The 27699-nt window shown below is 48.3% G+C and overlaps 1 protein-coding gene across 1 annotated transcript in view; it reads right to left on the bottom strand.

Moving 5' to 3' along the window:
- Nucleotides 1-27699, bottom strand: part of LOC131205731 (methylosome subunit pICln-like) — an 88855-nt gene that overhangs the window by 44669 nt on the left and 16487 nt on the right. The window lies entirely within an intron of this gene.

Raw genomic sequence — 27699 nt, forward strand, 5'->3', positions numbered from 1 at the left:
CGAAGTGTGTTTTATAGGTTAATTTCTTGTTTAGGTGAAATCCGAGGTATTTGACTGATTCTTTCCATGGGATGTTTGTTTTGTTTATTTTTGTGTGGCCAGTTGGAATGCGACGCAAGCAAGTTCTTCGTGTAAAGAAAATTGCCTCGGATTTGTCGGCGTTAATTTTGATTTTCCATGTTTTACAATATTTTTCATATTTCCGGAGGCTGTTGTTTAAATTGGTGACTATCGTTTTGGGCATTGTACTTGAAGAGCTTATTGCTAAGTCGTCGGCATATAGAAATTGTGAACATTTTTTGTGTGTTGGAATGTCGGATATGTAGATATTGAAAAGTAGTGGGGAGAGAACACTACCCTGCGGTACCCCTGCATCTGGGGTGTAGATGTTTGAGCAGGAGTTTCCTATGAAAACCTGGTTTTTTCTATTTTTAAGGAAGGATTCTACTAATTTAACGAGGTTCTGTGGGTATTTTAGCGTAACCAGTTTGTAAATTAACCCGTCTTGCCAGACAGTGTCGAAGGCTTTCTCGATGTCCAGCAGGACGAGTCCGGTAGATTTTTTGTTATTTTTGTTTGACCGTATATTGTTTGTCAACCTGTGGAGTTGGTGAGTGGTTGACAATGATTTTTGGAAGCCGAATTGGTAGGGTTGGATTATGTGGTTATCGCTTGTGTGTTTGTCTATTCTGTTTGCTATACTTTTTTCCAGAATTTTTCCCAGGCAGCTGAGCAGGCTGATGGGTCTATAGTTTTCGGGGAGGTTGTGGTCTTTACCTGGCTTAGGGATTGGAACGATTTTTGCGTGTTTCCATGCGTTTGGGAAGTACCCTAAGTTTAGACAGGCGTTGAAAATATGTGTGATTTGTATTATGGCTTTGTTGGGTAGATTTTTGATACTTTTGTTGTTAATATTGTCTAAACCGGTGGATTTTTTGGTTTTTAGTTGTTTTATAATCCTTTTGATTTCGATTGGTTTGATCAGTAGGATTGGGGGAAGTGTTTCTTGGTATGAATTTTCGGAACTTTGGGCCACTTCGTTCACTGTTTTCTCCATGATGCTCTTTGTATTCGCTGTTATTTTATGAGAGTGTTCAAAGTGGGAGCTTATAGCCTCACATTTTTCTTCTGAACTCATTAGGAGATTTCCGTTCACTTTTAAAGGTGGGATTGTTTGTTTTTGGTTTTTTAAATTTTTGACTATCTTCCATAGGGTTTTGTTGTTGTTATGTTTGGTGTTGATGTTGGATAGTGTTTTGTCCCAGTTTTCGTTTCGTATTATATTTGTTTTTTCTTTGATCATTTTTTCCAGTGAACTGAAGCATGAGTTTGCTAGTTTGTTTCTTCGGTTTCGTTGCCATATTCTTCTGAACATGTTTTTGACTTTGATCATTTGTTTTATATTTTCTGGGAGTTTGATGTTATACTGTCCAGGTGTGATGAGTGGTATTGATGCTTTGTGGGCGCTTTGAATTGTTGTTGTGAGCTCGTTTATCGTTCGGTCTATTTTCTGAGTGGTATCTAATGTAAGGTGGTTCATGTTTTGAATATTTACTTCGCTGTTTATGCATTTTCTGAATTGTTTCCAGTTTGCTGAGCTGTAGTCATAGATCTTTTTCATCGGTTTTTCTATTGTGATTGTGTGGTTTATGTTGAAAATTACTGGTTCATGGTCGGATGAGAGTTCGGCTATTGTGACAGGTGTTGACATTTCGTAATTTCCGTTTGTGATGGTTAGGTCTATTGTCGATGGTGAGAATCTATTACACTTGGGGAAATGTGTGGGTGTGTGTGCATGGTGGATGGCGAAGTTTCCTCTTTGACTCAATTCAAACAGTATCTTGCCTGCACCATTTGACGTTTTGCAGTGCCACATTCGATGTCGGGCGTTCAGGTCGCCGCAGATGAAGTAGCTTTTGTTGCTATTCGTCAATTTTCTTATGTCGTTTTTGTATTTTTCGAGGTCCTTATTTCCTCCCGGGTGGTATACTGATGTGATGTTGATGTTTCCTTTTTTTGTAATTACCGAGATTCCGATAGATTCTATTTTTTCTAATTTGAGGTCGTGAAGAATATTGTGTTTGATGTTTCGCCGCACCAGGATAGCTACTCCTCCTTTGCTACCATCGTTTCTATCTTTTCTATGTATGTTATAACCGGGGATTGTGAGTTTGATTTCAGGTTTGAGGTAAGTTTCGGCTATTGCCATTATGTCAATCTTATTGCTTTTTAGGAAGTGGATTATTTCAAGTTTTTTATTTGAAATGCTGTTTGCATTCCAGTGGCAAATTTTGAGTGAATTGGATTTATCCATTGAAACAATATTTCTGGATGACTTGGAAAATCACTGTGATTTGTTGTTCTTTGCTATTGCAGTTTCTCATAAGAGAGAAGGTATCAGTTATTATGTTTGTTATTTCGTCTGCTGAAAATAGATTTGGCCCTTGATTGGCCCACTGTGCGGATTTGTTTGAATATGTTGAGTTTTTTGGAACTGTCACTTGTTCACTTGGTAGGTGTGGGTGAGACCGCAGGGATGGGAAGTTGGTTTCGTCGAGCTTCGGAGCGGGACGATAGATTGTAGGCGTTGGTGTGCGTTGTGGACGCGCAGGGCACTTGTAATAGTTGGCGGTGTGACCGCCGCTGCAGTTTGCACACTTTAACAAGTGGTCGGGAATTCTGCCTTTCTCTTCCGCCGTTTTTTCGGCGTGTGGGCAATCGTCTGCTTTGTGTGCCCCTGCACATTTCAGGCACTTCGGCTGTGTGTAACAGTTATTGGCTCCGTGGCCGTACTTGAGGCAATTTCGGCACATCATTGGTATGCCGTTTGTGTGGTAGTGGTTCCATTTTACTTTACAGTATCGGATCGCGTGGATCAGTTTTAAATTCCCGAGCGTTACCGTACCCATGGGGAAGTGTAATAGAAATGTGGCCTGATCATCGTATCTCTTGTTTCTGATGTTCAGCTTTTTGATTTCGCTTGGGTAGACCTCCTTTTCGTTTAGCGACTTTTTTAGTTCTTCGATGTCGCAGTCGGCAACACCGCTTAGTACTATTTTTGTTGTCCTACTCTCGGGTAGCTGGAAAGTGTAAAATTGCACTTTGCTCGCGTGTAGACCCTGCACCACCTTGTTAAAGTCGTGTGTCGTGGTTACTTGCACCTGAATTCCCTTTCTGGTGACATTTGTCATGTATTTGATTACTCCTGCGGCTATTATTTTGCGGTGCACATCTCCTACTGATGTGCCCGTTATGTATATCGGTGGAGTTTTTTTAATTTCTGTTTGCGGTGGAGTGGAGTTTTTCTGCTCTTGTTTGGAAATGTTCTCCCTCGGTATCTGCAGATCGCCGCTGTCATCCATTGGGAGAGCTTCGAAAATATTGACGCCAGCCACCGGCTCGCAGCTTCTCTTGCTTTCTCTGCGCAGACCGCTTTGTATCGGCCGTTTCAGCTTGCTTGTTGGAGCCATTTTTTTTTTCGGTAGCCGGCCCCTAGCTAACACTGTCACTCCTAGCACTGTCACTGTGTGTAACTCTTTCGGATCGCGCGGCCAGTGCTCGTGTGTCGCGTCCGCACGGTTCGAGCTCTGAAGAGGGACCTCTGGCGGCCACTGTTTATACGGCCTCTTTCCATCAAACACGGCCTGGCGGCTGGCTGACGAGAGTGACGTACGTAAGTGATCCGCTATCGTTACAGTTATCGCCGTGACTTTAGTTCAAGAGGCAGGATAATAAAAGAGTGTTCAAATCAACTGAAAAGCTTTATCATATATCAACCTTGACCGTTCAACTTTATATGAACATGAACATCTATGAACGAGGCAGTTGATGCGGAGAACAATGTTCTAAATAACTTCGTATGACTCACAGAATTTCACAAATCACAAAATTTATATCAATTTCTTATCCGCATCACACCGATTATTTACGACGCTACCTTAGAATTGTTTGGACTACAAATGCATAAATTAGCATCTCAACTTTGACCAATTACTGTAGCTCGGGTGACTCTCGAAACATTCCCCAACGCCGGGTGCCATATGTTTATTTGTGTGCGCCCATCGTCATCACCATTCCGTCGGGTCTGCGCAGGAATGTTTACTTTTCGTCCTGGCCACCGGCCACCGGCCAGCTCCGCCTTCCGGAGGAGGTCACCGCCGCCACCGACCGAACAGGTGTTTCATTAATGTGTTTTTACACCGACGGCAGCACACACGGGGGGCACCTTGCGGATTTCGGATTCCGTGCGTGATTTAAATCGCTTCAATATGCTGCCAACCTCTGCGATGATTTAGCACGCCCCGGAACATTCTCTCCCGCTCGGGCCACGGACGGGCTTAAATAAAGCGGATCGAGCGGCGTTCGGTCGGTCAATCAGACCGCCGCATGCGATTCCCGGCGGTGTTTGCCGTCCACTTGAAACGACCGAAAGGGAAACCCATTAGGCCGCGTTTTTCATGCCACGAACGCCGGGGCAGCCATTAAGTGGTGGACATTAATTTGAAACCCGTAGCGCTCGGAATATTGATTCTTGTGAAGTTCACCCATCGTTAGCACGGCAATACGGTCACGGTTTGCCCGAAATGGCGCTTCCCACCAATAAAAGGGGGCAATAAAAGTGAACCGAGAGGGATTGATATTTTAATTTAATTTGAAACATTAATATTCCCCAAACCGTAATCCGCGTGGCTTGATCCTGTGTTGCCGGTGGCCACCACAAAAAAAACCCTTTCACGTTCCACACGAATGTTGCATGTTTTGGAGCGCGCCCGGATGGGGGGACACACATAAATTCCAGCTGCCGCGTCACATTTGTGCCGTTCCAACCGGCGTCACTTTCCATGTTAGTCCGCCTTGTCGCTGGTTGTTGTTGCTTCCTTTTTGCTTTTTCCACGGGCGAATCACCACAATCCAGCAGAAGGACAAGAAGATTACGGCCGGGAGATTATGTTTTTCGGGTGGCAAATTTACGACCATGTCCGGAATGTTGTCGGAATCGCGAAAGGTAAACGTTTGCGTTGCGCTTTCGGTGGAGACGACTTTCGACCGACCCCGGCTACGAAGCAGAAGTTGGATGCTCGCAAGTGTTGTTCGTTAACTTTTCCCTCCCCGGGGTTCCCGTGGTGAGGACACGGCCACAGGAAGGAAGTGGTTGCGGTGTTGCGATGATTTCGAGTCGTCGCTGTAGATCTTGAAATCGGCTACGGCTGGTGCTGGATGGATTTGATTAATGGTGAGTTCGTGGCTGATTTTCGGATTACGAGACCGAAGCCGGGCGGCAAGCGAAGATTATTACAATATTTACTTAAATGGCCGGAGCCGGATTCCGTTTGCTACTTTTCCAGGATCTTGAGTTACGGCCCACAAGTTTAATGAAAAAAGTTCCCTCAGTCCCTTCCGTGACAGGGCAATCGTGCCGATCGGCGTGGAATAGAAGTCCGCAGGACTCCCTCGCAGCTCCAGGTTGAATTAAAGCTTGGGAAGTTATTAAAAATTCCGCCGGGTGTTGGGAAAACTTTTGCACGCTCGCCTCGCCGAAACCGTCTTTTTCCTCCTCATTATTTACGACCCTAAGGACGTGAGAGGCGGTGGCAGAAAGTTAGGTTGAGTTATAACAGGTAGCTCGGAGCAGCACCGAGCTCTCTCGTGACAGTCGCCACGCTGTTTTTATTTCGTCCCCGTCCCCGGGAAGTCACTTTAAACTTTGGAATGAATAAATTTCCTCCCATCAAAATGGGCCCCGGAACGGAAACAACGGAACCGGGTCCGGACACTCCACTCAACTCCGCTTCGACAGGATCTCCGGACTCCGGGCTCCGGTGGCGCTGCATGCTGAAGATAATTAGTTTATAATTAATGCCCCAGCCGGTCGGTCGCTTCGACACGGAAACCGGTTAAGCCGTTCGGGATTTGTTGCTCCATGTTCGGCCGCATTTGCATAAGCTCGTTTATTTGGCTAATTCGTACAAATGTATCATTCAATTGTTTCGCCGTTCGGACAGAGTCAGAGATTAGCTTAGGAACAAATTGTGATACGATAAAGCGGCATGAATTACGCAACTTCTTGTTTAATTATAAAAAATCGTTCAATTGAATAAATTATCATAAAAACCATGGATCCATAAAATCCATCCATCCTAAACAAAATTATAGAATTGGTCAAAATGTTACGTAGATCGGGTGAGGTTCAAACTGAAAACAGAACCTTCGTTCCAGGACGTCAAAGTCTGACTGTCGTCCTAGCGGAGGCCTCTGATTCAGCAAAGCTCCGCGACTTTCGCCCGAAACAGGTTCTCCTTAAATCCACCAAAACACATATACACATTCGGGCAACATTTGGCTCCCCTCGACTGGAAAATGCAACTCATGGACTCATGGAATAGCCAACTCATTCTGCGCAATCTCCGAGAGAAAAGGGAATTCCCGGAGCACACTCAGGGCCTCCGGGCAACGACGAAACAAATCTACGCTCCGAGCAATCTATCGGCACGATTTTATCAATAAAAATCAATATCGTAGCTCCTGGTTAAATTTGGACGCCTGTTCAAAGGCGGCCCTCGCTCGAACCACATCTCCTCGGAACGTTGGCTACATTTGCCGTGGAAAATGAAATATATGAGTAAAATGTTCTTCCAACCGAATGGAAAACAGTTACAGGAAAAGAACCATTTTTGTTGGATACACTGCCGCACGACAAATCACGACTTGCCGAAGAGGAATACCGGCGATGGTAATGAGATTATCCCCAGCGAGGAAATTCAATTCACTGCTGCCTGAGGAGTTCCGAAAAACATATCTTTCACTTGAAAACGTGTTCTCAAGTTAGAGCTGTTCTTGCAGGGCCGAAGCCGAGCATAGACATTTTACTTGTAGCTTGGCTCTGGAACGGCAGGCACACATTCGTGTCGCGGCTACATGTTTGTCTAGCGATTTTTAATGGAAAACCAAACTGTGTTGTGTGCTGCTTTCGGACGATTATCCCTCTGAAAGGGCCAACTCAGCTGGACAAGCTGTTTATAAAGCATCCCAGATTAACAGAGCAGATTGGCCCTTCGACATGCCCTTTGGCCTCTGGCTTTTTCGATAATTCATTTCTCGAATAGTTTGCAAAATCCTCCGTCGACACGAAAACTCTTTTGTGTTTCGATTTTTCACGTCAGCTGCTGCTGCTGGAAGGTGACGATAAGATTAATTCGTTGGTAGAAACGAGAAGAGCAATCAATAATCAACCACCAATCTCAGTTAGAGTGAGAAGGCGCGACTTCGTCCTTAAATGCGCATGCTCGCGCGAAGTCGCTAGCGCCCGGTAGAGGTCGCTGCAAACAGCCGATGAAATGTTGTTATCTTGGATAACTTAGTTTTCTATAATCTTGGAAAAGTTGTTGTTTGAAAATTCGATTTTATTTTGTTGTTGAAGTTTTGATTTTAATAACCAATCATAAAAATTAATTCAATAAGTATAAGTTGTTAAGTTATTCAATAGAGTTACGCAAAAGGGAGTCGCTAGAGTTACGCTGGAGAACAGTCGTGTTTAGAGACAATAGTTTGTAATTCGCCTTCTAAAAATTATTGAAAAAAAATTCCATTACTTAGGCCTTTGTTTCGGTTTCGATTCAATCGGAGCAGAGCATAGCTTCGCTGCCGTTCGCATTCGGATGCTGCCTTGTGGACCGCCGCGCTTCATCCGACAGACATTTTGGCGCCAAGCTCCTAGACTTGGTGTCGCCATTGTTCTCGGCTGCTTGTATCGGGGCAGAAATTCTCCATCGCTAGAACAATATGTCGCCGATGTTACAAGCCGGCCGCTCGACGAAACCAAAAGGCTCGTGTTGTAGAACCAAAAGCGCTACAACTACAGACATATCACTTTATGGAAATCATCAGTTTTTGGATTGCCCTCTCGCAGCAGCGAATTCAATTTCCTCGGAGAGGACTGTTTTCTAGACGAAGCGGCACTTGTAAAGGATTTGGATATAGTGGCTAGCACTGAATTGACCAGTTTAACATATGATTTAATGCATAAAAAGGAAAGTTACTCAATTAGCAAGAACGAGCATTCTGTGCCATCCTAATCCTCTTCGTTCTATGAAAGCTCATCGATTTGTTTCTTTTTTGAGACGACGCAAGAAAAGATGACGCTTTGAAGCTTTCGTGGAATATTTCGGAGCAATTAGCGATACTTTCCCGTCCCAACCCAAATTCCTCTTCTACGCAGACTGAACATTTCAATCCATCCGTTGATTCCTCGAATCCAACCGCTTTGATGCGGTTTCCGCGCTTCCGCCCGTAATCTGCTCCCTCCGGGTGGGTTAAAATGGAAACGTCAGCGCATGTCAAAAATCGGTCTTTAAATGAAACATGACACTTTCCTCATTTAGGGCTCCGCCGCAAGAAAACGGCGACAGCTAAGGTAAAGGCGGAGAAGCAGAGATCTCGCAAATCAATCCGGCCAAAGGGAGACGCGACTGACGCCAGTATTTTTTCTTGCGCTGGTTCCTTTTTCTGACTTTACCGGTTCCCCGGACTCAACTGGAACACGGTCAGTGTAATCTGATACCAATATTTTAATTAGTCAATCAAACTTAATCCCCCAAGGCAGCGGGAGGATGGGGGGAAGCTTGGTGGCAAGGGCCTCCAGAAAGCTGGGGGATGAAAAAAAGGAATCCCAAGAAAGCGAACCTTGGGGCCCTCACAAAATCGATGAGCGGTCGGTTTTCGGGGGTCAGTATTAAAGCGGATCGCCTCGGGATCGCACCCCGTGTTCTAAGGAACGCTATGCCCGACACGTTGTGTTAATCGTATTTTCGTCATTTCGAAAATCGGTGGCGGAGCCGCTGATTTTCGTCGATGATCCTATTTTTGCAATCCTTTCAACAGAAGAGAAACACCTCCGTGATTTCCTCGTGAAAGGAAGAAACGATTCTGAAGCAAACTTAATAACGGAACTTTAGAACTTTAAACGAAGCTTCACGCTGAGCAGCGCCATCTGTCCGTCAACTTTCCAGGACATTTGTAGGGATCCATTTTTACAGGGTGTATCAAATTTGATTTTAAATAATTTAAAATTAAAATAAATATGAAAATGGAGAATGAAAAATTACAAAACATAAATAAAAAAATGTCCATTCCTCAGCTATTGTGTTGATTAATTTTGTTCCAGTAGAAGCTTTACAGTTTTGTAACTAGTACCAAGGGCGATTGACTCCAAAATAATATCTCATATCCGTTCTCCACTCGGTTCCCTTTCTGTCTTTTCCCCCACCAGGGATCGCGGCCGATGCACACTCTGCAACCGGATTTCTGGGCCGCAGAGGAGCCGAGAGGTGGAAGCGTTCGTTTTAATGGTTCTCCAGACCCAGACGGACCGACAACCATAAAAAGGGCTCTCGTTGGGAGCGAGCGACATTAAAACAAACACTAGAACGGCGCATGAGCGAGAGATTCGTAATCCGTCAGCAGCCACCGTGTGACCCCCGCCGAGAGGACCTCTGCTGGGTGGATGGACTTCGCCCTGACCTTGCGCTTTGCGGACCAGCATCGGTGCATGCGTAGAGTGAACCGTTGCGTAGCGCATTGCAGTATTATCGACGGAAAGACCTTCACCGAGGCAACCAGATTCCCGCGGTGCAAGGTGGAAAAGAACTCCAGACTCTCCGCGGAAGTCGAAAACCTGAAATGGAGAGCAAAAAACGCAACCGAAAGCGTATTCTTCACACAGATCTGAAATCCCGGCTCATGTCGATGGCGCTGCTGATCGGCGTGATAAGAGACCGGCAACATTCTAGCGATTATTAGCATATTGTATTACTTTCTAGCCCTCTGTCTCAACATCCGACCGTTCCAAAGTACAGCCGAGCGTCGTCGACGGGCTAATCAAGTGTAGCCCTCGGCTCGCTGGGCCGATCGATCAATGTCAGCTCGTGAGAAAAACGCGTCACCAAAGCAAAGCGCCGTCGTCGTTAATCCCTTCGCTTTGACTGTTTTTCCTGCGTCCGGATTCCTCGGGCATTCAATATTCATCACCGTCTTGGCCATCGGTTTTGGAGCCACACGCGGAACAATTACAGCGAGCAATGCGTGGTAATTAGTGGCCCGTTTGCTGGACCCCGGGCCCCGTGATCAATCATGTTTGATGTCTCTGTTGATGCCGGGCCCTGCGGAGCTCGGCTCTTCATTAGGCACAGTTTACAACCCGAAATGGCAGCAAACGGACGGATGGGCTGGAGCCAAGCCATTGCCTGTTATTATTAGCTCTCACCGGCTCACCAGATTATCAACCTCCCGCTTCCTTATCAAGGAAAGAAATGTGACCTCCAGGGGCGCCACAATACTTTGATGCCTGCCTCGAGATGCTTAGTTGTGGCGCAGTTCTCAGTTCTCACACTTGTACTTTGCTTTGTTGCCTCGCACCACGGAAACGAAGCCAATCGCAACGAGGAACAGAACGTAAAATTTTACTCTCCTTTTCAAATAAGATAAACATTTTAGTAACGGTAAGCAACAATAACCAATTGTTGAATCAGGGGTCCCAAACATGCATCGCAATTTCCATCGGTAAAATCGGCCTCGGAAGACGCATTCCATCTGAGCGAATTTCCCATCGCAATCTCGCCCACCGGCCAGGCTCCACCTACTTTTTGCCAGTCGGCGCACAACAATTGGCGAGAAAAGTCCGGAAAAACCCCGGCCAGCGGCATTGTTGTGCGACTGACAATGCGCAGGGCATTGTTGGCCGCGGACTCGGTAAAGAAGCGCGCGAGCAGGACGGCACCATTCCGTGCCCTCGGCTGGTCGGCGTGTTGGCTGAGAGTGAACAATGCCCATGCCGTTTTCCTTTTCAGCGAGGGTGATTTTCCTTGGCAAAGGCCGGCGAAGGGGTGTCGGTGAGTTTTCCCGGTCGGGTGGAAAACCTGTAACCATCAACTCATCGGCTCATCGCATCCCGGCGACGGAAGATCGCACGTGATACGTCGATGGCCATCGTCGGCGCAGTGATTCGTGGTTTTTCCTTTGTTTTCCCCGAGATTTGCATAGCCTCGTGTTACACAATTAGCGAGCGCCGGCACTCGGAGGATTCGAAAGGATCCACTCGAGCAGACAACGAACCCCTCGTCCTTTGGGTTCTACTCCTCTAAGCGTAGGGTGGCCGATGCCGAATGTTTACCTTTTTGCTCAAAATGATGAAAAAGGTCCCTTTGGGAGAAAAACAGACGCACACATACGGATTGAGGGAGTCCCTCCCCAGCCAAAGAGAGAGGGACAGACAGGTGAAAGGAAGATTTTAAATAAATTTGTTTTAGACAAAACTTTTCCCGAACCGGTCCGCCCGTCGTTTGATCTTTTTCGATGTTTGCTTCAATGCTGCGCCTCTGCGCAGCGGAAAATGGAATGACGCAAACGTTTCCACCCAACACGGCGCAGGGTGGAAAACGGCTACACAAAATAAACACACTTTTCCGTATCTCGTTAGCGATAATTAACAAGAAAACGCGAAAGGCAAAGATTTTCCTTGAGCGAGGGACTGAGGCGCAACACTTTTCATCCTCCCGCTGCGATGGGTGGTGGTGCTCCTTTGCACCGGAATCCGCTTTCCCGGGGTTGGGTTGGTGTCGTTCGGTGGGCGCTGCCAAAATGACGAAGCAATACGTTGTGTAAAAGTGTTAATCACGGGTAACGGGAAAAGAGTTTCCAACTCTTTGGACAGCCCATTAATTTCCACGTTCGTGACAGTGATGGCCAGTGAAATGTAAAGCAATTTGGGATTTTTGTTTTGTGAAGCTCAAGAAAGTAGAAACAGTCAGTAAGGGAACAGACTACCATCTTAAAAAGGAAAAGTATTTCGAATATTGTTTAAGCAGAGCAGCTCTCTGGTTATTAGAAAAACTTTTATATCAAAAAAATAAAATAGTCTTTATAAAGTCTTACTATTTAAATATTTCAAATGCCTTTCTTTTGGTGCAAAATTTTATCTCCCCTTTTTAGCTGGGCAACAAAAGACTTGTCACATTACGTTTCAACGAACGGATGCCTCTTTTTGTCCGTGATCCGTATGTTTCTAGTCACCGTTCATCGTGTGACCGTATTAATCATTCACTCTTGTTAACATCATGTCGGACTCGCGCGGTCAACCTGCTTGTCATCGCGTGGCCCCGGATTTCCCACCAGTCATCACGCGATGACATCACAAAGTCGAGCACGGGATAAGAAACCAACGAACGCCAGCGTGAAGATAAAAGAACATCACACCACGACCAACCGACCGAAGATGATACAATTTGTTTATCTTCCTTTTGGCCTTTGATTCAATTCATAAAATTTGCTTACTAACCATCAAACGAGGACTCCCAAGGCAGCCCGGAAGCGAAAAATTGTTATAAAATAAATAAACGACACAAACATCAAACGCGCCGAGAGTGGCGCGGCTCTCTCTATTATGTTGTAGCAAACAACGGAGCGTAAACAAACAGCGCCATGGTTAGGAAAAAGCCGGACGAGGGGGCCAGTTTTCCCACCGTTGCACGGTTCGATTTATTGACTCTGAAGCCGACGTCGACGACAAAAGCCCCGAGCACGCCGATCAGCATCCAGCACACCACTCCGAGGCGACAGGATGTGGACAGGATGTGCTGGTGAATAGGAAACTTTGAACGATCTCCCCGGCTTCCGGTGTCCCGTTTTTTGTCCGTCGCACAATCCATCCGTTACCAGCGTGCCATTGTGAAGGATCAATGGCACCCAGGGATGACACAAAAACCAACCCCCCCGACTGAATGGGGTAATCGGCAAAGCCAACAATGCGCCGCAAACGACGACAAGGAAATGGTTTTTCCTCCTCCTTGGGACGGTGGCATAAAAAGTGGCGGAAGGAAAGACGGTCGATTAAGATTAAGGTATCCGGTATGTCGAGGAGTGTTATTTTTGGGTGAAACATAAGGACACGGCCGCCTTTATGGGAAGGTGTTTGGGCGAACCTTGAGTGTCCAGGCATTTGTATTTAGCAAATACAACGAGCCGAAAGGAATGTAACAGATTGAAATGAATCACGGAATAAGTTAAATATGAAAATGGCCCCAGAAGGGAAGTCACCATTAGTTTGATCACAATTAATGACCATCTTAACAAATCGCACACGCAGCCCGCTTAATGGACCATAACCTCGACCAAGTCCTTCGCCTTCCAAACCAATGCCCAAATCAATGGGCATAGAAATGTTTTCATAAAAACCGTTTGATCCGCTCAAACAAAAGGATCAAGGACGGATGCGATGCTGCGTTTCCGGTGCCCGGCAACCTTTATGCATTATTATGTTACCCCTAGTGGTCAGTCGGCCGGACCATTCGGGGCCTCTCGAAGCTCGAATTTCCACTCCACTTTCATTAGAAAATCATTAGCCTTTTGATGGTTCAATAAAACATCCCTGACTGTGGCCACGCGCCTCTGCGCGGTCCGGTGGCTTCGCACTCGAATCCTGCCCACTCAATTACCAAGGCTTGTGTCCGACGCCAAGGGGCTCCCGGGAGACGTGTTGTAGGAGGGCCGCACACACCAGGGCCGTGTCCACGTGTCCGTAACCTCACTTTACGATCCCGCGGTGGGCGGTGAGCGAAGTTTGAAGCAGCGCGGAAAAAATGAGCAACCAAAAAAACAAACTTCTCTTCGGGGGATTGGCCAAGCATTCCAACATCCTAACAATCTTCGAGGCCCACCACACGGAAAAGGGCGAGTCTCGCAAGTGGACAATCGGGTTGTTAAAAAACACACACATTGCGGAAGGAACAAGTGGTCGATTGCTGTGTTATTTGATCCTTATCCCTGGGCCTGGGCAAGGGAACCAATCACGCTGAGAGCGTCCCCTGGAAGCATTCCTTCCCCGAATAAAACATTCATGCCGGCCACGTTCGTTCGATTTCGGGTTCGATTCCCGCCCCGGTGTGTTAAATTTTGACTACTTTATAGAGCTGTAAGTTTGACTTTTTCCAACGGTGAATTATGAAAATGGACCCAAACCCACACCCGACAGGAGGTGTCCAGTTACCACTAGTGGACACACGAAGGACCCATAAATCTCGTATCCCGTGCCAGTATCGATGCCAATTGGATTACCCCTTTTACGGGCCAGGCGCTCTGGACGGGGTTCGGGTCACCCCTTTTAGCCAGTCGAAACCACAAACCGCAACCAGACTACGCGCCATTGATCCGCACGGTCCTCGGGTTTTCAATTATCATAAAAATTAAACATTAATGCGAGCTCCACTTTCGATCCGCTGCGGATCTGTGGTCACTCATTTCTCCGGCGGCCACTTCCCGGAATTGACGCAATTTCGACGACGGGGTGACAGCTGCTACTACACGGGCTACGGTTGTTGGTGACATTTATCGATTTCTCGGCCCTAGGTTGTCGGTCACTCTCTGGCCGTTCGGGTGGCCTGCGACTAAATTGCGATGTCTCGTGTTGAGTACCATAATTTTCATAGCTTTTCGGGGCCTGAGCAGTGGCTTATAGAGCAGGTTGTAGTCTTTTCCAGCTAAAGGTTATCCAATGAATTTGCAAAAGAAAGCATTACGGATGTGGCGGACTGTCGACATGCGCACTGTTTCTTCGGGGTTTTTGTTGCTTGTCTCATGAATTTTTATGCATGCCCAGCCACGGGCATCGCCAGCAGGCTTTGATTTGATGACTCTCTCTCTTTCTCTCCCTCTCTCTATCTCTCAGTTTGCTGAGACCGATTCCATGTCATCAACGTGCCATCATAACGGCTAATGCGCTCTCTGCCAGAATCGACAGACTCGCCTTCATCATAATCGAATCCCATCCTAGCGCGTGGCCGGCACGAAACATGAGAAGCATAATTTTTACGCACGGCCGCTCCGCTGGTTCGATATGTTTGACACTAATCCTGCCGATGGGCGATGTAAGCCACCACCACGAGAGATAAGCGCATAAATCGTAGATCGTAGAAGGCTGCCGCCAAACCCCAGGCTATCGACACCCAGTGAAGTTGGGACATCCCGTGTTGTCATCGGTAGAGAAAGTTTGTCAATCAAAAACGAGTCCCTCGGGGGTGGCCTTTTATCTTTCGATTTGGGGAGTAATTAGCCGCCGGAAGCTTAGTGATAGTTTTAACGCAGCTAATAACTTATTCAAGAGAAAGGTTGTTGACAGTTCATGATAGCCATCGCTGTGCAGAATGTTAAGCCTGCTTGGTTTGATGTGTAAAAGTGGGCAGTAAAATTAAGGAATAAATAGGAACTTAAGGAAATAAATGGGAAATAAATTAGGTTCGAGAAGTTCGTCTTTGTGTCCAGCTCTTTCAAAGTCTCACAGGGCCATTTCTTAGCTCTTCTTATAATTTGACCTCAATTTACAGCGTCTCGCATAATTTATCCCGTTCTTTACCTGCCCAAGGGTCCAAACTCCCCGAAGGACTTTAAATTGGGCCGGTGGGTCTAGCTCCACATCAGGTAACAGTAGCCACAGCAACACGTGCGCAACCGAAAGGACACACAGAAAACTCCGCCGACATTTTAAGCTCTTCGGTCGGTCAGGACCAATCCATCTCTAGCGATGCCAATCGCATACCGAAAGGCTCATCGCTATTCGATGACAATAAATCGGCTCGATTAAGGGTGTCCAACAACATCCGGACAGAGGAATCCCCTGGACCTGGACGATCATGGCGACGTCACGGTTCTTTACACCATCCGGTGGCAATTGAGCCGGCTTGCCGGGTGCTACTGTTTGCCTAGTCAACGGGTACAGTGGTTGGCGTTCGTTTAACAACAGCATAATCGTAAAAAAAAAATTATTCTACTAACCCAAAGCAGGGGCTCAAAACAGGTTTTAAAACACTTATAAAAACCATCGGTGTCAGTGAGGTCAAGTCATTCTTATGGCCCAACCCTAACTATACGCCCATCACTGTGAGGGAAGAAATTTCTCCCTTTCTTTGCCGTCGACCACGGTTCACAAACACTTTACGTCCCTGTTAAACTAACCTTCGGCCTTTTCGGGTGCTGTGCTTTCCACCAACTTGGAACCAACTAGGAAAAGGGTGAAAAGCTGGCCTGGCCTGTTTGTGTTTTTTTAATCCGGATCCCGCTGGAAAATGCTTACAAAGAGGGTGCTGCAAATGCAAAACGAAACAAGCAACAAACATCGCGGAGCGGGCAACAATAAAGCGAAGGAAAATTGTCATCCTCATCATCATCATCGTCATGGCCATCGCCATGAATCAACCATCTTTTCGGTGGCCTTTTTTTGCTTCCCATGTCACCATCGCTCCCTTTTATCCTGCCGTACGCCGTGATTGGGTGCGGACAGAGAGAGAGAGAGTGGGCCGGGAGTTGTCGACCGATCTGTTTGTGTTTATTGTGTTTGCATAATCATATACATAATATATTATGTTTTAATAGTGGCCCCCTTTCGGCGACCCTCGATCGGACATGTTTGTCATTCGGATCACTCGGTCCGTGTCCGTGATTTCAGACAGTCGATTAAAAGGATATTTAAATTACGTTTTTATTCCACTCGCACACACCGCCACTTTACAACTGTTCGCCCCGGGTCACCAGGGCCGATTTGAATAATGGACAACCGTTGGGTGGGAGGGATTGCATCCGCGGGACCGGACCATGCGCGGCTCACCTTTCATCGTGCCAAACCCACGCCCAAAAGCGGCCGCTTCGAACATGGAGCCCCGACGAAGCCAGGACAATTGAAAAGTGCTGCTGCCGTAATTGAAATTTGCATTTCGCTTTCGGCCCGAGCCCCGAACTTTCCTCCGGCTGGACTCCGGCCATTGTCGTCCGGTGGGCGGAAAATCCGATTGAAGTTCGACAAGACGGTCGCCTTTGACTTTTTGCCGCCGACCGGAGCGAACCGGAGGACGTTCGAACGGAAGGATTTATTGCCAGGACGGACCGAGATCCGGATTATGGTTAACCCGGTTGTAATTGAGTTGGGATGCCACGTTTGCATGTTGTGCTCCGATCCGTGTCGATTGTTCACTTCGCACTGTCACTGAAGTAGTAAGAGGTGAGTCAAGCGTACTTATTTATTTTATTTTTATCAAATTTGTGTATCGGTTAAATTACAAAAAGTTTTCTGTACTACCACAAACAGCTATTTATAAATAATATTTATAATCTCTAAACGGTGAAAAATGCTTCAACATCAAACGCGCTCCAAATCGGTAAACATTCATATTTGATCAGCATCGATGGCCTCAGCCCATGCACCGATGAGCGGCAATAACAAATACATAGCCGCAGCCGCAGGTGCTGGAAGGATGTTGTTTGGACAACGTGCCCTCCACCGGTTCGCCAATTTGTTACCAATCCCCAGAATCTAGCCCACCAATCCCACCGCAGCCGAACCACAATTGTTCGCACGTTGCGCAAACTAATTTGAAATTTATAGCCCATCGGCCCACCGGCCTCTCGGAAAAGGCCCCTGCCGGAGAGTCAACAAGTTTTCCCACCGCTCATCGAGGCTCATCACGCCACGTGCCGCAGCATGTGCAACCGCAGCAAAGGGGTAGCGGAGCTGCAGGTTAATTGTTGGGCGGGTTGATGATGTTCCCAACGCAATACAAGTAACCAACCGAGCCAGCTTGGGGGAGACTTCGACAGGATCCTTGGGGAAGGATTGCATTTGTTTAAAGCCCGTCCACGGAGCTGGCAAGAAGGAGAAGCATCCTCGAGCTGGCGCGTGTTTTCCCCCGGCAACGGCACCGGAAAACTTGGTGAAAATGATTTCTTTGCCATTGTAAACGAAACTCATCTACACCTTCTCTTCTCCGGCGGCGAGTAATCCTTACAGAGCCTTTGGCCACCGAACAATGGCGAACCGTTCCGATTGTAGCTTTTGTGTCGAATCGGGGGGATTATCGAGGCCATCATCGGAAACTCATTTATCATCATCGTCGGCGGGCGGGTAAAGTGGGTGAATGGAAGCAGACCACTCGAGAAGGTGAAAAGAAAATCTCTGTCGTCCGGAAAGTGAAATAAAGCGGCAAACACACAGTTCGTAAATTGAAAATTTCTGTTTTCTTTTGAGGAAGCCCTCCGATTCCCCAGCGCCGTTAGCGTCAAGGCTCCTGAGGCTCCTGAAATGGCGCTGCGGGTGATATTTAAATCATTCTGCAGAATGTGCCACCGGATGGTAAACAATAATACTGGGGTGTTCAATAAGTTTTTTGTCTCGATACCAGAGGGTGCTGCTACAAGACTAATTTATTTTTGTTACACTCGTCATATGAAGGCATGTTAAGTTTCATTTCAATCGGTTGCTTATTTTTCACAAGCCATTTAGTATAGACATGTCACAGTATTTTTTACAATGAAAAAAATCAAATATCGTGCAGTGACTTAATTTTTAATTTTGGAAGGTTTAAAAGCGCTGCAAATTTATAAACGACTATTGAAAGTGTATTGTAGGAAAAATGTAGGATATCATATTGGAAAATCGCTGAAAGAGTACAAGGCCTAGCAGTATTTGACACATTGAGTACATTGAGCAGTATTTGACTGAAGTATTGGGTTTCAAAAAGCTGTTTGAAAAATGGATGCCCCATTCGCTAAAAATGGAACAATGCACCAGGCTCACAAGAGCATTTTGAAAATGTCAAAAATCCATGAATTTAACTTCCAATTGTTGGAGTATCCACCGATTTGACTAAATTTGGCCTCTAGCAACTTCCATCTATTTTCAGACTCAACAAAAATCATGCATGAAAAGCGTTTATCATCAAATTATGTCGTCATAAAAGCTGTGGAATTGTATTTTGAAGGCGTTTCAATTTTTCGCATCAGGGATAGCATTCTTAAATTGGAGTCTCGTAGGATCCAGCATATTGATGTTCAGAGAGGCTATACTGAATAATAAAGTGAATGTCAAACCATCAAAATGTGTTTTCTTATTGAGACAAGAAACTTATTGAACAACCTCGTATATTTACACGAGAGTGCATGCATTTAGTAGCGAGAAGGGACATGCATTGAATACTGTTCATGTGTCCTTTAGACAATTGCCACCTTCGGAAGACCTCAAGTTTTACAACAACAAAATTTCCAAACAGTGACAATCGATGCCAGTTGGTAACATACATTCAAGCATGAAAAGAATTGCCCCTTTTCGAGGAATTCTAATCCGTTCCATTAGGTCACCGGTGCGTGTCTGCGCTCGGTTCAAAGCACAGGATTAAAATCTATTTAGCTCCTTCTGTTTTTGTAGAAACGCTATTCGATGTGCGACCCGCGATAAGACCACCGCTCCGTTAACATGATTCTTATCACCTTCGAACAGATCTGATTGATGTTTACTCCACTGACGGTTCCGTTCCGGCAACATTGTCTTGCCACGGCACGAAAGGTCGCAAAAAGGGGTTGCCAGTGCACAGATTCATTATTCATTTGCCTTCGTGTTTTACATGCAGAAAGAACTGCTGCTGCGGAACTGTAAGCACGGCTCAAAACCGAGTGACAAACGCCAGTCAGAAATGGGTGCATCAAATTTGCGTTCCGAGAATCCCTAATGCTGTGGCCACGCCGAGCACGAGGCGACGAGAAATGGTGAGATGCAATTTTAAATTCATGGTCAACCGGGGACCTCCGGGGCAAAAGCGTCAGCATCCGTCCCTAATGCTCTTTTGGCGTCTTCCGCACACACGCCAACCTGACGGATGGGCCGGCCTGCCCGAGGACCGGAAATGGGATGACAAATTCGCGTCACTTGGCATGCAAACAGCACCGTTCACCGAGGCGCTGTCATCGTTCAGGGAGGCGAGTGTCACTTCCTTTGACGAAAGATCGCTAGAAAAGGGCGTTCGCTGAGCGTATGCTATAAATAAGAGGCCCACCGGCGTCATAAAATCTGCCTCCAGGAAGTCCAGCACGGCCCGGAGCAGGAGCTGTCGTGCGTCAGGTTTTTATTGTCGGCTCTTGTAACCTGTCGCGAGACAGACGGAAACAGCCAATAAAATTTGAAACGCTTCAAAAATAAAATGACGATCGGTGACAGGGACTACCTTAGGTCCTGGACCGGAATGGAGAGAACTTTAAATGTTTCTTAAACTTAAAATCGCAAGTATAATATTTAGACAACAACTTTTTGCTCAAAATTGATTAAATTTAACACAAAACTTCTCTGCCTCTGCCTCTAAAGTTCTGCTCTAAAGGTAACGAAACGTTGTGCTGCCTGACGACCGACACGCGGCCATAGAACCAGCCCAGACACTCTTCGGCGCAGACGGAAAATAAAGAAAACCACTTCGGGAAAACACGGAATCGTAAAATGAAAAATGAAAAGTACATCCATCCATTATGCATCGCACCCGGCTGGAGTGCGACCGGACGGCCGGACGGGAACGGCCTCCAGCCAGACTCTCCAGTCGGGTAGGGGAGTCAGCCACTCGTACTTGAACGGCCGTCCAAAAATAGACCCAAACGAGTAATGGGTTTGGGGCGGGAAAAACTACCGGAAAACCTCAACCGATCCACACAGAAAAATCCTGATGGTGGCCAGGTTCTTCGAACCAGGTGAAACGGCGAAGAGTGGACTGTACTGTTCCCTCGTGCCGTTCATTACGATTATTGACTTTTCCCATTTTCCACACCACCGTCGGATCGGCAATCGGCCTTTGATCGCGGAACGGCACAGGCCGGAACGGTTAGCCCTTAAGATGTCGGTGAGATTGAGTATCGAGATGGACGGTGGAAACCGAACCACTGCAGTCCAGGCGAACGCGTCCGGGAAAACTCTCGACAGTCCCGGCGGAATGATTTGTTTAGCGTAAGGTTGAGCACTTCTGAAGGATTCGCCCGGCGTGATGGGCATCTAGAGATCCGTGCCTGCTTCTGAAACTATTAAATGTGATCCACAGAAATCCCCAGCGTGATGACAGCTGGTTGTGCATCATCTCCGCGGTGGGGGCCTAAAAATAATAACTCTTCTACCCCAGCCCAGTTTCTGGACCACTTCCATCCGTCCGGAGAAACCCCAAAACGCTCTATTTTTCATCTGCCACCACCAACTGACTAGCCGATGCTGCTGCGTCGATCGAGATTAAGAACCCTTTGCGATGCGCCCAAATAAACAGAGCTGCAGAAAAGATCACGCGAATGTATGAATGAGTTCATCCGCGGCCGCGGCATCTCGGGGATTGGGAAGATGTAAAAGACACGATCCACACATACTGAACAGCACTGACACAAATAGACAGCCCGAGAGAGGGGCTGACGTCTGGGCCGACGACGTTGGAAGTCCGTTGGAAAAACAGCCCGGGCCGGGTTGGCCCGAGCGCGACACATCCTCGTGATGGATGTTTCTAGCACCAAATGGAGCACGAGAAATAAATAAACAACCTGATTTCAACCCAGCGCGTCTGCCGTCCAGGAAGTGACTCTAAGTCCAGGCATCCCGGTGGAACATCTCCGCTCGATCCGGTCGGTTCGGGTGTGTTTTGGAGCGGCCTAAAAGGCTTTGGCAGAAGCAAAACAACCAACCGAAACCCCCGAACCAAATCGACACTCTTCGCGACCGGGGCATGGTTCACTTCACGTGTCGAACCGACGGCCGATCGAGTTTGGCGGCCGCGTCTTTTTGGCTCGCTGCACGGCTTAAGACGACGCGGCAGCGACACAACCGGGACAGGAAGCCTTCGGTCTTTTGGATGGGGCTAAATTTAGAAGTCAATCTAAATTCTTATGCACGTTTATGAACTTCCACGCCACACTTGACTCATCTGCGTGATTAATGGCTGGGAATTGGCCGTGGTTGGAGGAAGTGCCGGGCGGGGGCCCGCTCCCGCTCCCCGAGTTGGCTGTTGAGGAAGGTTGGTTCTTGGCTGTGTGTGCTGGCTGTGACCAGAGAGTGTGTCCCGAATTAGACTGCATGGCCATATATTTTCTTTTTTTGGGGATTGAATTGCGTTCTGGCGTTCTACGGAAGCGGCATAATTCATTTTTATTTATATGCGCGACGCTCGGGCGGAACACTCGAACTCGCGTGGAAAGTGCACCAGGGATGGAAAAGTACAACTATGGGAGCGATGAAAAAGCGAATACATTGTATAAATCCAAACTAATTCTTTTCGATTCGATTTTGTTGATCAAATGTAAACAACGACAAACGGGAGCACACAAATTGGAACAACAAACAATAAAACGAACATGATAAGAGGCAGAGCCCGAAAAACAAATGAGGCAAACAAATACAGAAAGAATAAGAAAGGGGAAAGAAGCTAAAATAGCACAAATAACATGTGTAAATGTTATCAAAAATAAAAATAGAACAAGAAAAAAGGAAGACAGGCTCTACGGTAAATCCGTTCCGGTGGCCTTCAAACATTAAGTGATAAGCATAAACTGATACACCTATTATCAAAAGATCCTCTCACTAAGACACTCAGACCCTGGGACCGGAGTGGCCCCGCGATAAGCCGCGGCCCCACAACAAAGTGAATCACAAAATAATGAGCAACGTAAACAAAGATCGCCGGTTGGCAGTTGTATGAGGGGAGCACAATAGATCATTGTTTTGCCGGCGCACGGCCCACACCCGTGGTAGTGGCCACCGCCCGGCCCGGACCGGACTGCCACCCACCGTTCCGGGGCGGGAGATCAAAGGGCGGGCCATCACCCATGGGGCGGGCGCGCACTGGGGCGACTTTTGGGGCGAGTTAATACCTTTAACGAGGAAATTGAATTCTCTGCTGTTAAAGGAGTTTCAAAAACGAGCTTTTATTTTGTTCGGTGCGGTGCGTACAATTCAAGCGAATGAATTCCAACACGCACACATACACAAGTGATACTACTTTTGCAATCTCTCTTTCTGCGACGAATCATAATGGACGCGGGTCGAAAAGTCAATCTGTCCCGAGGCGCCCGTCACACCAAAAACCGGGCGGAACCGGGCTACCCGTGGCCTTCAGGGGCTACCGGTGGGGAGACCCCCATCAACCACCCTGCACCCTCCGAGGTCCGAGAGTTTCCCCCGCCGCTCGAGCCACATCCCAGGGAAATGGCCTCAACGACCCCCGAAAGTCCCGGTGGTCTCGTGTATGTCTTGTGTCTCGGCGGTCACTCCAGCTCCGGCGGGTCCTTCAATCCGCTCGGAGGCGATCCCCCGACGGATGACGGCCCTTGGCTGGTGGTCACACGCACACGCACACGAGTACACACACAAAACCACAAGACACACACACACCGGCGGGGGCTCGTTGAGGACATCCCTCACGGGAAGGACTCCGAACGGAACGGGACAAGAACTTCGGAACGTTGGTTGATGCGTTGCTGGACGGTGCTGCTGGCCACCCCACGGGTCGGTGGCCCTTCGAGACGAGGACGCACGGACAACGCCGGTTGGCTGGCGCACTCAGGAAGATCTTCTCTCCACCCGCACCATTGATGGGTGCTGCGTAGAATGTTACAAATTCCGGCGGTCGGTCGAGGCCACGGCCGGGTCGCTTTGGTAGCGCGACGACCGGTTGCGCTAGCGATGCACAGCGATGCCTTCGCCGTCCCTGCCGAGGCCGGCCGAGTGCGCAGTCGCGTCCCGTGCCACGGTGAGGGCGGTGTCCGAGCGAGACAGCGAATCCGACCAGTGCACTCCAGCACTCGTCGGGCACACAGATACACCGGCCCGGTTATGTCGGGGCGACCGACGACCTGCCGGCGTTCGCTCAGTACTCTCGCAGCATCCAAGTGAACCGGTTTCGCCGAGCGTCGAGCCGAGATCGAGAAGCGCGCGGAGAACAATCGCAAGTCTTGTTGTGCCAATCCTGCGGACCTGCGCGAGACCTGGAGGCAGTACAATTAAAACATCATCATCGGCCGTTGACAGTGGGCAACGAACGGGTTCGAGGCGAGAGGGAGCGAGAAAGAGCGATCGTCTTCACAATCAACTCGATTGTTCATCTCCGGTGCAGTGGCATCACTCCGGTTCTTGGGCCCCGCTAATGGAGCCGGATGTTGTGATCCGTTCGATCGACTCCGTCTCAGGCCTGGAAACTTCCGACCGGTTTCACTATCGTCCCAGTGCACAGGCGAGCGACGATCTTTCACAATCGCGGATGGCCGAGAACAATGAGCTCGCCTTGTTGCCAGTTGTTGTTGTCCGGGTCGCACACTATCAGCCCCGAACAACGTGATCGTTGGAGTCGGCTCGGCACAAAGCAACAGATGATCAACAGCTGCCTTCTGGAACCGGCCTACGTCAGCCGAAGTGACACGAAACGGGCCAGCAAAAAAATAGGCATGACATCACGAGGGCGGCATGATGATCTTTCCGGCTGCAAGATGCTTGGCTGGCCTGGCACCCACCTCGAAGATGGCCCGGTCTGGATCGTAAATTACAACATTTGACATGCTGTTTTCTCGTTGTCATTTCGATATTTTTACGACACCGCTCGGGTCTCGGGCATCATCTCAACGGAATCGACAGGGCCGGGACACGACCGATAATGAATCGGACTCGCTCTTTTGGGGAGGATTAGTTTGCCAGTTGAGATTCATTTCTAAATCATGAGAACAAATGACGTGGGCTTTGCTGGTTTGTGGTCCACTCAGGTCCACTTTGGCACACAGTACTTTTATGATTGCTGGATACGCTGCAAACACAGCCACTACACCGGTGACCGGGTCCACACAGGCTTCAGGTCTGTAACGGGGAAAACGGGACAAACTTTCCTCCCGCCGGCTCATGAGCAGTAATCCGACAGCAAAAGTCATTACCAAGAGTTATGTTCCAGGTCAGAACCGGGACTTCTCCCGTTGGCAGTTCCATTAGCGCACTTGTCAGTGGCAGAAAATTCCACCGATTAGCCTGGCCACCTGGGTGGAGGCTGGCGCATTGAGTGACATTCCAAACGAGAAAAGAAGGAAACGGATCTATAATTTCACCTGAACATAAAGAAAAAGAAAAAAGGTAATTTTCCGATCCGATTTTTCTTTTGATGGCCTTCCTAAGCCCACAATTATTACCACAGTTCCCAGGGACATCCGGGTTTTTTTTTTGTCCAAGCATTACTCAGTCTTCCTGTTGCTCCTCACGAAACGCGAAAACATAATCATATTCCGAACCCGAACACCGGGGGACGGTAATTTCCGAACAATCGCCCAAAGATTTGCTTTTCCGCCCACCGGGTGGCCTTCCGGGGGGGTGGGGTGGAAAATTAGAGCCAATATGCGTCCCGCTGGGAAGCCGGCAAAGTTTTCTTTCGCTTCGCTCCGGCACACCGCGGTGCCGCGTGTCTATGCTGCCAATTCCGATTGACGGCCACCAATCGACGGTGCTCCCGCGGGAAAATTGTTTTCTTGTTTCTAGCAAGCTCAAAAACATTTTCTTTTCACCTCCTCTTTTCCGGCCATTTCATGATAAATTGCCGTTTGTTAACAACGTTTCATTACCACCGCGAACGAACAAGGAACAATCCTCCCCGTGGGGCTGTTGCTGTTGACAGAGGAAGCCCGAAGCGTGTTCGGAGCGTCGTCGAAATTTGAATAAAATATTTTCGTGGAGCCCACTAATCCCGGCCCGGGATTCACCGGGTGACCTTCAAGTCGGCCGGCCGTGAGGCCTGCAACGGATTCTCAGCCCCTTCTCCAAGAAGCGATCAAGTGCAGCGAAAGGAGATGCAAATGGGGGCCTGTGCGAAAAAGGCATAAAGATGTCTTATCAGCGCGAGCGGGGCGCAAGTGGTGGCCCGGGTGAAGTGATAAATATATGTATGCTGAGGGGGGGGGCGGGGCTGGTCAGGGTATCCGGAGGCCCGGGGGCTGCCTGACGAGAAGGAAAATAAGAGTCGCAATCGGAGAAACATAATACCGACGATTTGGTGCCGTTTGAGCGGAACGATCGCCCGCCCGCGGTACAGTGGTGGACCGGAATGTAAGACCGGTCCGTGAGCTCATTAACTTCAGCCTGGGGAGTCCCTCAATAAGGACCTTCATTACTTCATTAAGTTGCAAAATTATTAAGGACCTCACCGGGAATACCTTTCGGTGGTCGAATAATCCTGCCAATGTTGGCCAATCGCACGCGCCCAACACTGTTAACAGCCTCCTGTTAATGTTTCTTCTTCTTTTCGTTGTGATCGGCCCGATCGGTATCAGAGACCCCGGGATCGCCAAGGGATTCCACGCTGGCAGCGCAGCGTGAGCCGGCCAATGAACCACACGATACGACCCTGCACGACCTGAGCTGGAAGCAGGTTTTCTGCGGCCCATCGCTGCTGCCACCTACATTCCGAGCCGCGCTGTCCCCCGAAGCCCGGATAGGATTAGTAATCCAAACTGGCGAAGGTGGCCTGATGCAGTCCTGATGCACGCCACCGTGCACAACCTGTCCGCGCGTGTTGCGAAGGTTTTCTCGCTGTTTCTCCGATTTCTCGAGACTCGCCGCGCTTCTGTGAGGGCACCGAACGAGGGCAACAGTCCGGTCGTTAAGGTGAAGCGGTTAAAGTCGTTACAACGATAGCTTCCTCTTGCCTAGGCTAGGGTCCCCGTAGAAGGGCGAAGAAGCCGCACAGCATCCACGGGGAATTCGCAAACTCGATTCGCATTCCAGTTTTGGTCCGATCGGGTTCCGCAGCACGGTGCGTTGATGCGCCTCTTCCTGTCTCTTTCCACCCTCTCGGTAACAATGGACCCCCGTTTATGTAGCGTACACACATTCCTGTAGAGTGCAGCTAGTTGCTGCTGACCATTCCGGTGGTCGCTGAAGGCGCGGGAATTTTTATTCCCGTTCCAGATTTCTTCGCACCCTTCGCGCCACAAACCTGTGCCATTCTGCGAACCGGTTCTGCAGTGCCGAACCGGAAAAGTACTGGCAGGCTGTCCATAGAAAATAGATTGACCGTCGTGCTAAACTCTACAACTCGTGCTACAGTTGTGGAGTTGCCGGACCGAAAGCCTAATGGAAAGAGGACACCCTCAGAACACGCAACGCCTTGGCCTTATCAACAGGCCGTGGCATTGGCCGTGGTTTCACTGCCCCCCCCTGAGAAAGATGGTGATAATCGTAAGCCATTCTTTTTGTTATTTTGCGTGTGCCATTTTATATTGTTTCGGTCTTGAAAGTTTTATTTGTTTGCGTCCCGATCCCGATCGTATCGTCGGTGGGGCGTTCCGTGGCAGCCGCCGCCGGGCAACCCAACCTCGAAGCCGGTGCTTCGAGATGCAGATTCCTTCAACAGGTTCCCGGTCGCCGGACCAGCAGGACAATCAGGCAAGAATGAATGATCGCTAGGGTAACCTGCCGACGGATCGACCAGTAACTGGAATGTGCCTTAGATCATATACTGGAACTAAATAAATAAACGTTCGAGTATCAATCAGCAGTGGTGTCTTTTTGATGGCCATCACATTCCGTCTCAAGCAGAGAGGTTTGTATCGGAATTTTGTATCAGAAAGAATTTCCAACATGTTTAAAGCTTCAAATCGAACAGTGGGACCCTTCCATCGACGTATCAATCCGGCGCATTCAAATGAACGCCCGACGGACAACGGCAATGAACCGCGCGCTGGCGTCCGTTTCTGTCGCTCATCTCGTTTATCTTCTTATTTCTGAATCACCTCCATTAAGGCCGCAAGATGCGCGGGACTTGCTTAAGCAGCGTTTTAAGATTGTGTCCCTTTTTTGCCGTCGACTTTGGAGAGGACGCGCGTATCGTGTCCAGCATCTTTCACTACGTGCCTCCG

The sequence above is a fragment of the Anopheles bellator genome, chromosome 1, assembly GCF_943735745.2.
Source record: "Anopheles bellator chromosome 1, idAnoBellAS_SP24_06.2, whole genome shotgun sequence".
Classification (NCBI taxonomy): domain Eukaryota; kingdom Metazoa; phylum Arthropoda; class Insecta; order Diptera; family Culicidae; genus Anopheles; species Anopheles bellator.